Genomic DNA, 11,607 nt, shown 5'->3' with positions numbered 1-11,607 from the left:
CATGAGCTGCTCACAGCTCTGTCCCATGCCCTGCCTGGGCAAGGCCTGTCCCAGCTTTACTCCCTCCCTCATCATAGGGGCCTTGATCTGCCCTCCCTATGCCCCATCCCTCCCCCACACCCCTTCCCCGCCACAGATTTACTGGCCAGATGCTGCTCTCCAAGCTGCCGGGTTGCATTCCTGGCTGTGTGCATGCTGCGGCTACACACGGCATTTATCCCTGACATTAATCAGGCACACTGGCCAAAAAAAACCTTGTTGCTGATAATATCAATTTGCCTTTTATCGGTGCCAATTCAATATGGACTGATATTGTGGCGCACCTACAGTCACATCTATGCAAGAGTAGGCTGATGCATTTAAACATGCTGTTAGTTCATTATGGGCCAAGTCTGAGGTGCTGCTTTAGAAGATAAAAGATATCAGATACCCATTTCAACCTTAAATTAGTTTATGATAGTTATAAAATCCTCAGAAAAGTTAAATGAACTGAAAAGTGCTTTAGGCAAAGTTGCCAATATTCTGGGATTCTGTAATTATTGTTACAGGATTTGGTATTAAATTGGACAGGTCAGTTTGTTTTACCCATTTGTTCTAGGGATGTAAAAGGTTAAATGTTTAAACAATAAGTGCATTTAGACCAGTAATGCATTACCAGTTAACATTTAGCGTGGGGTGCAGTCTGGTAGGGAATGGGAGCCACGTGGTAGCTCAGGAAAAGAAAGGCTGCAGGTCAAGAAGGGGGGGTGGGGGGATGGAGAGAGAAAGGGAGGAGCAAGGAGGGGAGGGGAGGGGAGGGGGCTAGTATCCATAGCCTATGAAATTAAAGAGGCAGACAGTGGATGACCTAGTGATATCATGATCAATTAAGCAATTAACTGCTTGTTCACAGGTGCTCCCTCCCACCCAGCCTATTAGCCACTGCAGAAGACTGGGAAAACGCATGGCCTGCTGCTGCCCCCCCCTCCTGCCCCTTCACTTGGGCTGTGTTAGTCTGGCAGGGTCTGCCACCACCCCCTCCCCACCTCAAAGGCCTAGAAAGGGAGTGCTGCTGCCATGTCCATGCTGCTGTGTTATCATTTAACTGATATAATCAGAGAAGGTTAAACTGACTTTTTTTTAATTTGCTCTGCTCTATCTGCTATGTCAGGATCAACATGTCTTTCTTTACCTGAATTACTTTTCCCTTTCTCCAAGATGCCTAAAGGTTACTTAATCAGCAAGCAAATTGCTTATGCATGTGACAGTTACTTTACTGAAAGGACAGAACATAACTGCTTTATAATGGTTTAATTTATGTATTTTAATTGGGTCTTATACCTTAAGGAACCTTATAAAACAGGAAGCCACCAGTTGAGAGTATGAGTATAGTTTTAGAAATGAAAAAAAAAATGTGGCTCAGCACGCTAACGTGCGAGAGGCAGAACTTGTTTAGTGACTGTAAGGCAAGTTAAGAAACCTTTATCAGAACTTGGCTTACAACAGCTATCAGAGTTGCCTTATGTATTCATACCCAGAATACAGATTCTACTCTTCTAGAGTCTCAGATGTCATTAGATTGGTCCTTCTAATGCAGCATACTAGAGAAAGAGGAGCTCTTACTGAAACATACCAGAACTAATGGATTAGGAAATCATCAACTAGGGTAAACAACAAATATTGAACAATTCCTGGTATTATAACAATTATTGCATTCTCTCTTTAATTAGCTCTAGAGTTATTACAGACAACTGTTGATATCAGATCTCTTCACTTACTCGAGTTAGTTTATTAGAACTTTGTTAAAACTGAAGCTCATGTTTTGGACACAGAGACATTCCTAAAAGAAACAAAGAGTTAGATTTAAAAAAAACCAACAACCCAGCACTATTTTTAATTTGATTAGAATACTGACTCTGGCAAAATTACCAAAACACCAAGAACTAAAAGACTTCTGAAACAAGCAATCTTTCATATGCAACTCTTCTGCCTTAACCACCCTACTCTTCTGACATCTGCTATAGTACTGATAGGTTAGGGACAGACATTCAAAAAGCCTGAGCCTGAACTGATTTAATATTTGCAAGTTAGTCTAACCTGCCAGGCTGAACCAGTTTGTAACCACAGGCACATCCCCTCTGGACTGAAGAAATGCAGGCACATGCCTACAGTGGCTCAGGCTAGAAGCTGGGGGGCACTAGAGCAGCCCTCCCTTCCCTTCCATTAAACTGAGCTGAGGAGGGCATGGCTAGCCTCTGCCCCTACCCCCAGCCCAGCAGAGAGTTGATAATAAAGCATTCATCAGCCCATCAGAAAACAAAAGCCTCTCTCATCAGTTTAAGCTCTTCTTAAACCACTTTTTCCAAGGAAGGAACCAAGGGCATTACCAGCTGACCTGTTGATTAGTTTAAAAAAAGCCCTAAGTGGACACTGTCCTGTCTGCCTTACACAGACACCTCTCAGCATTACCTAGCATACCACATGCTGGCTACTCAGCGTTGTTCGAGAAGGGAGGAGGGAATCCCTGCTTGAGCAGGGAGTGGTGGTGGGGAGTTAGGGCAGGGGGAAGCCAGGCAGATGCCACTGTACCTGCAGTTTCTGCTGTAACTCCTGTGCGGGAGCAGAGGGGAGGGGCTCTCTGGAGCACAGAGCCCAGCCCAGGGCTGCAAAGCACCTGGGATGCTAGGAGACTGCTTTAAGTTAAACCAGGAAAAGTACCAATGCTCCTAAGACTATGATAAGCCATTTTTTAAGTGACTATCAATTTGAAGAGTCTCTTTTTGAGAGCTGCCCACCTTGACATTTTAAGGCCCTAATTTCCAGAAGGGCTGACCACTCATCCTCTGAAAGGTCAGGACACTTTTTAAAGCATCTAGATAGTATGTAAGCATTTCCAGCTGTTGTAATCCAGCTGCAAAGATGCTAGTGGCCAACCTGCAGCTCCAGAGCCACATGTGGCTTTTCAGAAGTTAATATGCATCTTCTTGCATCTTTGCATAAGTACAGAGTGACCAACTTCCATAGCTCTTATGTCACATCATGTGATGTCACTGCTTGCAGTGGGCTCATTACTCAGCTTGGACTCGAAGTTTGGACTCTGGAGCCGCAAGTGTAGCACAGGGGTGGCCAACCAACAGAAGAAAGAGTCCCAGTGAAGAAGCACCTTGAAGGCAATGCAGCCTTGCTACATGAACAGAAATGTAGTTGCTACACCTCCCATATTTGGATGCATTCTCTCTCTTGCTGCCCTGTGTCCACAGGGCTCACAATTTAGGTACCATCCTGAACAGAAGTCACACAACTGAAGTTGCTTTCACTGAGCATGCCGAGAACAAAGCAGAGAAGACAGCCTTGCCAAAGGTGTGCTTTATACAGTCTGCACAAGTTGCAATTACTACATATGTCTAAGTCAAGTATCTTGCATCATTTATAGAAGTCAAGCTACAGCTTACCAAAGGCAACTCCTTACCTGCCACAAATCAATATCTGCTTTCTTTAGGTGGGATCATTAATTACCTACCCAAGCAGAAGGTTTACACATCCAAAATTCTTTACCGCTTGAAAAAAGTACTCTACACATTGCCACATTTTTCTAACAAATGTTTCACTGATTCAGTATAAAGAAGGAAAATGTGCAACCCCATCTACCTGAACTGTAACACATCCTTCTAGGACCCTGGACTCAATATTGTAGTATTCATTTTATGCACACTGTGCACTCTAAAAATATCTTGCAGTTTGGAAGCTGAGATATTAAGACTCCTAGAAGCTATGCTGCAAAACATGATTAAGAAGTGTGGTATTAAAGGCAATATCCAAGCAGAATTCCAAAATACCAAGTTACCATTTTGGAATGTAAGCTACATTTATAGTAACCGAAGATAGAATGCACCCGGGGGAGGGAGGGGGGTTGGGGATAAGCTTTGTGCAAGAAAGGACCCCGAAACACCTACATAAAGTATAAAGGACATCACTTTGAAAATTACTTTCATCACAAATTTTATTGAAACCAGCAGGTAAACTACAGGCAAAGAATAACAAAAACCAGAACAATAAAATGCTGAAGCAGTCATACTAATACCAGATGCAAAGTTTAGTCTTTCAATTGCTCCTAATGAGCTACTATGAAAGACCTAGAAACTGCAGTCTACACCTGCCAAAAAAATGAAAGGGATGCATTAAATTTCTACAGAGTATTGCAAAGGGCACAGTCACAGGACCTTGTCATTTGCTACAATCGAAGATGGGAGGAAAGCACTTTTTCCTTCTGTAATTTGGTACAGTTAATGGTTACCAATGCAACAACACAATTACATGCACTTACTGGAAGATTCTTGACTGTCCAGTAAAAACCAAGTTAACAGGATGGACAGCAAGGTTGGAGTGGAAGCTCTGTACTTCTATATAGACCTCTGAAGCTAACCAAATGTATTCCTTTCCACACAGTTGGATTTTTAGTTTTAAAAAGATGCTGTACTGAACATTTTTGCAATATAATATTTTGGAGACTTTGAAAGAATTATGCAATTTTTTTTTGCCTAGATCCAGCACGCAAGCATGAATGAACATAATTAGGGAGTGAAGGGCCAGCAGAGCCTGAGCCCCAGGCTTCAGAATACCCACCCTAGGACTTGTTACTACAGCAGGGGTAACCCTGTGCTATCCAGCTCTGAGAGCCAGGTAGTACATCTGGGGCCAGGGACATGGTGAGCTGAATGTCCACTCCCCCTGCCCCTTGAGTTTTCTTACAGTAGGGCACAGCCCAGCACCCAGCAGCAAATCTGGGCTGGGCTAAAGCAAAAGGGACCAACCCCAATGGGCAGCTCCCAGGCAGCCTGCACCATGAGGCTGCTGTTGCCAGACTCTGTGCCACTTGCTGCCTGGCTTCTCTGCATGGAGAAGGCAGCTGCCACTGGTCAGGTGGCATCCCCTCCCCTGCCATAGATGCTGAATGAGCTATGTGCCTCTGCAGACATGGATCTGGCCTAGGTCCAGCAGGCAAGCATGCTCCCTTTGGCAGTGATATGTTTTTCCTTTGCAGCATGCACAGTCCTTTGGAGACACTGAGCAATTGCTCCACTTTTCCACTCCAACAGCAAACCTGAATTATTCTCTCTCACCCTCATTCAGGGTGTGAGAGAATTAGATCAATTAACACAAGCAACAACGTCTTCAATATGTAAATGACACCCAACTTAATATCTTTCTTCTGTTACAAATGATGAACCTATCACCCTTCCTGGGGTCTGAGACTGAGACATGGAAGAGGGCAAGCTAGCTAAAAGTCAATATAGATGAATGAAACAAAGTGATACTGGCGTGCAGACTAGACAAAGCTTGCACCCATCTCTTTGAATCAGGGGTGTGTACCTGTAACTTTGGGCATCTAGTTCAGGGGTACTCAGCCCCTGGCCTACAAAGCATATCTGAGCCACAGAGCCATGTAATCCAGACTGCCGGTCCCCCCATGTGTCCAGAAATTTGGCAGTGGGGGAGCTATGGTAATTAACATGGCCACCCCCACTGCTCCCCTGCTGCCAAATTTCCAAGCCCCACACAGCTCTACATTAGATCCTGGCTGGACCAGTACAACACACCAGATCTGGCCCAGAGATACACCTGGCACTGCTCATCTGGCTCATAAGCCAAAAAGATTGGGCACCACTGGTCTAGTTAAAGACCCAGATACCAGCTTTCAGAAAGTAGCCAGAAAGGGCTTTTCTTCTTTGGAGTTTGCTCAGGAGGTTGCAGCCTTCCTTCCTGGGTACAGACCTTGCTGCTCCAACTGATGATATTGCCAGCTCAACCCTAGATTACTGTAATGCCTGTGGTTACATTGTAAACATGTTGAAGCCAGCGGAGAATTCAGCACCCTAATCATTAAAAGGCATCCTTGCTTACGCACATATTACAAGCGAGGCAAAATAATCTGCATGTGAGCTAAAGGGCCTTACATATGCTTACAACAGCCCAAAGGAATATTTTCAAACTCACAAAAAAAACCAAAAACAATTTAGCACTATATTCCCTAGGGCTTTTAAATGGCTTAAACGTAGGCACCTGCCTGTTTTTAGTGTTTTCCCAAGTCTCCTTGTGGATGCTCTCTATACGAGAGACCACCTCTCTTCCAGTACGATATGTTGCAAACTGCCCACAGCACAGATAATAGGTTACCTGTTAGAACATCCTTCAAGGCAAGGTATTTCTATCCTCCACCCCCAACAGGATGGACAAAGCTGAACTTCTGAGACTTTTCAAAACTGTTTAATTCAGCTTTTAAACAGCTGCTGGAATGTTTTAGTAGTTAAAATTTGGGATATACACTTTTCTAGGAACTAAGTCTGAAATCAGAGGCCCACTCTAGTTAGAACATGATTTCTCCACCATTCAATACAGCTATAAGCAATAGGACCGAGCCCTAGAAGAGAATCAAGAGGAGAGAGGGAGGGAGGTCTGTAAAAGTGTAACAGTTGCCACTAGAGGAGCCCAAAGGTTAACATCACTTTGTGAAGGCTCAGGCCACTGCAACCAGAGTTTGAAAAAAGAAAAGGGCCTCGTCTGATCCCTTCCCTTAGGATCACAGGAAAGTAGGGCTGGAAGGTAACTCACAAGGTCAGCTAGTCCAGCTTTCTGTTCAAGGCAGGATCACCCCTGAATAAACCATCCCAGTCAAGTGTCAGTCTGATCTGCTCCTAAAAATTTCTAGGGATGGAGATACCACAATTTTTCTAGGTAGCCTGTTCCAATGCTCGACCACCCTCAGTCGCATCTTGTGTGCCTTCCGGTTTGTCTGCCTCTCTCCAGTTACCTGTGCTGGCTGTGAAGAGACAGAAATCAGGGATGAAAATACCCATTACTCTGTCTCCAGTACCATTTTTGGCTCTTATCCCACAAGAAACTCCAGAGATCAGAAATACAGCTGTGCCACAGGTTCATAAACTAATGCAATTCAAAAGTTGTAGTTAGTGAACATTGCTCTCCTATGACTTTGCCCGGTTGTGATCCACAGAGGAGCCCCAAGAGCTGCCTGCATACTCAGGAAAAGGATATCTGGTAGTTTATACTCCAATTATATTTCAGAGGTCCTCTCTATATCCATACACAGTATAATTGTGAGAATTGGATATTTGAGAGGTCAAATAAAGTTGGGTCAATTGACTCGTCAAAAATTGTAAACAGTTGCCAATAGGTCCAAAATATATAAAAGCACAAATAAGTAAAAGCACAAATTTTCTATTAAGAAATGTGTTAAACACTAATTTTGAAAAATAATACTTTTGCCAAGAAACTACAAAAAAAAGTAGTTTTTTTTGTAATTTGCTATAATCTTTGACCGGTCAAAAATACAGGCAATTGACCAGTCAATCGATAATATTTGACCAATCAATTGACCATCTTGTCAATCCCAATTAATTGTTTTTACATAAAGAATAAAATCTTTAGTTTTGCAAGTGAAAAAGCTTATTTCTTACTCCCAATAAGTACTTTACACAAACTCTTTTTAAAAGTCCCACTTTATGTAGCACCAATTCTTAAGTAGGACAAAGGTCAAAGTTAATGCAGGTTAGAAAGCACAGCAAATCACTGTCATGATGTTTTTCAGCAGACTCTCGCAGGTTAAAAGCAACACTCCCTCCAAAACCCAAACAGCACAATGACAAGCAATTATAGAAAAGTCTGGATCTCTGTTAACTTATAAATAAGTTATTTATCCATACAGTCCTCTGAAGTCAAATGGATGTATTCCTTTCTACATAGTTGAGTTTTTAGTTTTAAAACTATCTAAAAATTGTATACACAACTACTTCTGCAACAAATCATGTGAGCAATATTGTTCTGAAGGAGCATGGGAAGTTCTTATCTGGTCCCTGCAGCTGATTAGTTTGCACCAATGATTCTTAACCACGGTGCCGTAGTACCCTGGGATGCTTTTAAAGGTGCCACACAATGCTACTACTGTTAGGTGTGCAAACATGATTCACAAGATAAACCCAAACCTTTCAAATACAAATTCATAACATTAAAAACATTCTGATCTATTGGAATCTTTCTGAGGTGTTTGCAACAGAAAAATTGTTCTATTATTTTTCTGTAGTCAGAAACTGAACAAAAACTAAGAGCTGGCATTTTCCAAGGGATGTCTCAAGACTAAGGAGTGCCTCAATTCTAGAAATGTTGAGAACCACTATTTTACAGTTTCAGAACAAATCTGTTATACAATTCTTAAATTGTATAACTAGTCAGAAGTTTTGTTTTTTTTATTTAACAGTTTGCCTCAAGGACCTCTCATCATGCTAAGACCACAGCATTCCACTATTCCTTGATTACTCCAGTTTGCCACCTGCTAGTTTTAGCCCAAATATTGGGCCATTTTGAGTAGAGGTGCAATTCAGAGTAATTAATGCAACTTAACTTAATTTTCAATTACCTACCATTGCTATATTCTTTTCACTTACTGTTGTAACTAAACGTGTGGGCATATCATGTACAGAGACAGTGTGTCTGTGTGTGTGTACGTATTCCCACAGCAGCAGCTTGCACCCTCCTCAGAGAGAACTGACTGCCCCAGCAGCACCACATGCCAAGCCCTGCGGTGACTAGGCTTCCTGTGGCAGCATCCAGAACCCTTGACAAGTAGGGTGCTAGCAACCTGAGCAGCACCGTCGTCAGAAACTTCACGCCTACAGCCAAAGTGGTTGGGCTACCGGCAGCAGCCAAAAACACCGTGGTCAGATGCTCTATTACGGTGGCAAGAGCCGCAGCTTACTACAGCAACAGCCAGACCCTTGTTTTCTTCAGGGGCATGTGCAGCTCCTTGGGCAGAAGCTCCTCTACTGTGACCAGAGCCAGGGCTCTCGCCACCATGGCAGGGTTTCTTACATAGGCAGCCACTGGCAACCAAAGCAGTACCACAGGTCTCCACTGTGGCAGCCCGTATACCAGTGAGAGCTGGGGTGCTGGCAGCCCCAGTGGCACCACAGGCAAACCCAACCACTGCAGGTACAGCCAGGCCTCTGGCAAGGTAGTGAGTAGGATCCGGGTTTTCCGTTTCCCACGGAAAAACAGAGTAAATCACAGATGTCTTGTTTTATCAGAGAAACCCATGGATTTAGCAATTTGCAATGACAGGAAGTGGGAGGAAGGTGGTGAGACAGGGGGCACCACATTCATGTACAGTACATGGCCCCAGGCAGCCTGCAGAGCAGCTCCAGCAGATAAGGGGGGAGGGGAAGAAAGAGGGGGACTGAGGCCCCTGCAGGGAGGCAGGGAGCTGGGCAGGGTTTAGGCTGCTGCCCAGCCAGGTAATGTTTGGGGCCTGGGGCTGCAATGTGTGGGGCTCCAGCGAGGAGCAGGACCAGGCCACAGGTGGCACATCCAGGGGAGGGAGAGGGTCAGCTTCCCACTGCCACGCGCACTCCCAGGGGGCAGGGGGGACTTGTGCCCCCCACATCTGTACACAGGGCAGGCGCAAGCTGCAGGCTTCCACCCTGCTTCCCTCCCCCAGATCCTCAGCAGCCCAGTGGGCATGACTCAGGATAGCAGGGAACAGCCAGGTCGCACAGGGATCTCCTCACCACTGTGAGCTCCATGCTGCCTGGCGATGTGCATCCTGGCCGTGTCGCTGCTTTGAGAAGCTCAGCTCCTTGCACAAGAGGCACACATCACCAAGGCAGCACGGAGATTGCAGCAGAGAGCAGGTTCTCCACGCAGCTCCCCAGCTCCTTGCCACACCAGGCTGTAGAGGCCCCTGGGGAGGGCAGCAGGGAACTACAGGTTCACACAGAGAAACTGCTCGCCTCTGCAAGCTCCACCCTGGTCCCCTCCCGCAAGGCCTCCACAACCCAGCAGGCGCAAGGTGGCATAGAGCAAAGGAGCCTTGCGGAGAAGCTGCTCGTTGCTGTCACCACGGCAGAGCGGAGCTTACATGCCCCCTTTGTGCAGGGCTGAGCCCTTCATGCAGAAGGCATGTCACCAGGGCAGCGTGGTGCTCACGGCAGCAAGGAGATCCCTGCGTGGCCCAGCCATTCCCTGCTGTGCCAGGTTGTGCCCACTCAGCTGTGGAGGGAAGCAGGGTGGGAGCCCAAGCTCGTAGCCTGCACCTGCCCTGTGTACAGAGCTGGGGGGCACGGGTCCCCTTGGCCCCCCAGGAGTTGGGGGGGCACAGCTCCCTTGGCATGCAGTGGTGGGGAGCCACCCCACCCAAGTCTGCAGCGGGGGGCGGGGGTAGGGGGCTGCGGACCTGGGTCTGTAGTCCTGGCAAGTATACAGATGACACACTAATTGTATTAGTCATCTTCCATACTATTTGTTTGGCTCCTCAGAGTTTAAAGTGAAACTGAACAAGCTTATTAGTTAAAATGGTCTTTGAGGCTACTAGAATCTACTTGTGTTCTGGAAGCTGTTTTCCAAGAAATGCCTAAATATGATGTCAAAATATGCCAGACAGATATCTGGTTCAGAGACATGAACAGGACTCACCTCAAAGTGGTTAAGTTTAAACTCAAAGTTGCCCTGTATTTTAGACCCACTCAAACTTTTTGGTGCAACTGCTTCAGTTTAAGTACAGGCTCAAAGCTAGACCTGAGTTAGAACAGAGTATGCTCCAAAGCTTGTTAAACCTCTGCCAATTATACAATAAAAAAGGTAATCCCTTGCCTTGCAGCTCAGAACGATGCCGTCCATATTCCCATCTTGAACCCTTTTTCCCAGTCTAAACAAAGCCTAAGTTGGCTAAGCCTCAAATCCACAATACACCAGCTTTTTTTAATTCCAGGTAATATTTACTATCCTGTTTATGATCAAACTTGGGTGTATCCGAGAGATCCTAAATCCTCTTGCCTGGAAATCTTCAAAATATTTATACAAGGAAGGTCAAATGTGGTCTACACACCAGGTATAAACATGATCATAATTTCATTTTAAGAAGCCACATTCCAATTAAGGAACCTTTCTGCTGTTAGTATTCTCCCACAAAGAACAAACTGAAAGCCATCAGATCACATAGCTAATTTAACTCTTGGTATCTGCAAAATACTGTCCTGACTAAAAATGTCCGATGTGCTGCAAATGTCATGAAATCCAAACCACCAGTGCTTTTTGCCTTTTCCAGTCCCTTCAGCAGCAAAAATGATGCTAATCAACTCCAGCAGCAAGTCCACTGCTTTTGTGTTTAGCAGACAGATACATGCCCAGTGGCAATCAAACCATGCAGGAATAGCTCAAGATTCTGCCTGTACTTTAAAACTTAAGACTTATTGAACATGCTCATTAGAAGCACAAATTGCAAATTAGAGAAGGACATTGGGGTGGTGGCACTGATGACAGTATAAAGGAGATAAACCATCTAAAGGTAAATAGAGGGGAATAAGTGTTGTATTCATGAGATCTTGAACTCTGTCCAGATTTGTCCAATATAAATTGCTACCAACAAAATCCTTCTTAAATAGTGAAGGAGTAAAAGTTATTGAGCCTCAACAAAACCAGAACCCAATGCCATTGCCACCTTAAGGAAAGGAAAAAAAATTACATGCTCTACAGCAGCAGTCAGCCATCTAAGTCCATGGAGTCATTTTATCTGGCTCACACAGTTAGGGGGTTTCTAAAGCATTTTTTTTTTGGGGGGGGGGG

At 44.9% G+C, this 11,607-nt stretch overlaps 1 protein-coding gene across 4 annotated transcripts in view; it reads right to left on the bottom strand.

Moving 5' to 3' along the window:
* ARHGAP29 (Rho GTPase activating protein 29) overlaps positions 1–11,607 on the bottom strand; it is a 95,568-nt gene that overhangs the window by 80,469 nt on the left and 3,492 nt on the right. The gene's annotated exons all lie outside the window — the stretch shown is intronic.

Source organism: Crocodylus porosus, unplaced genomic scaffold (assembly GCF_001723895.1).
Source record: "Crocodylus porosus isolate Cpor-Errol unplaced genomic scaffold, CroPor_comp1, whole genome shotgun sequence".
NCBI lineage: Eukaryota > Metazoa > Chordata > Crocodylia > Crocodylidae > Crocodylus > Crocodylus porosus.
This window is presented reverse-complemented; position numbering and strand designations above follow the sequence as displayed.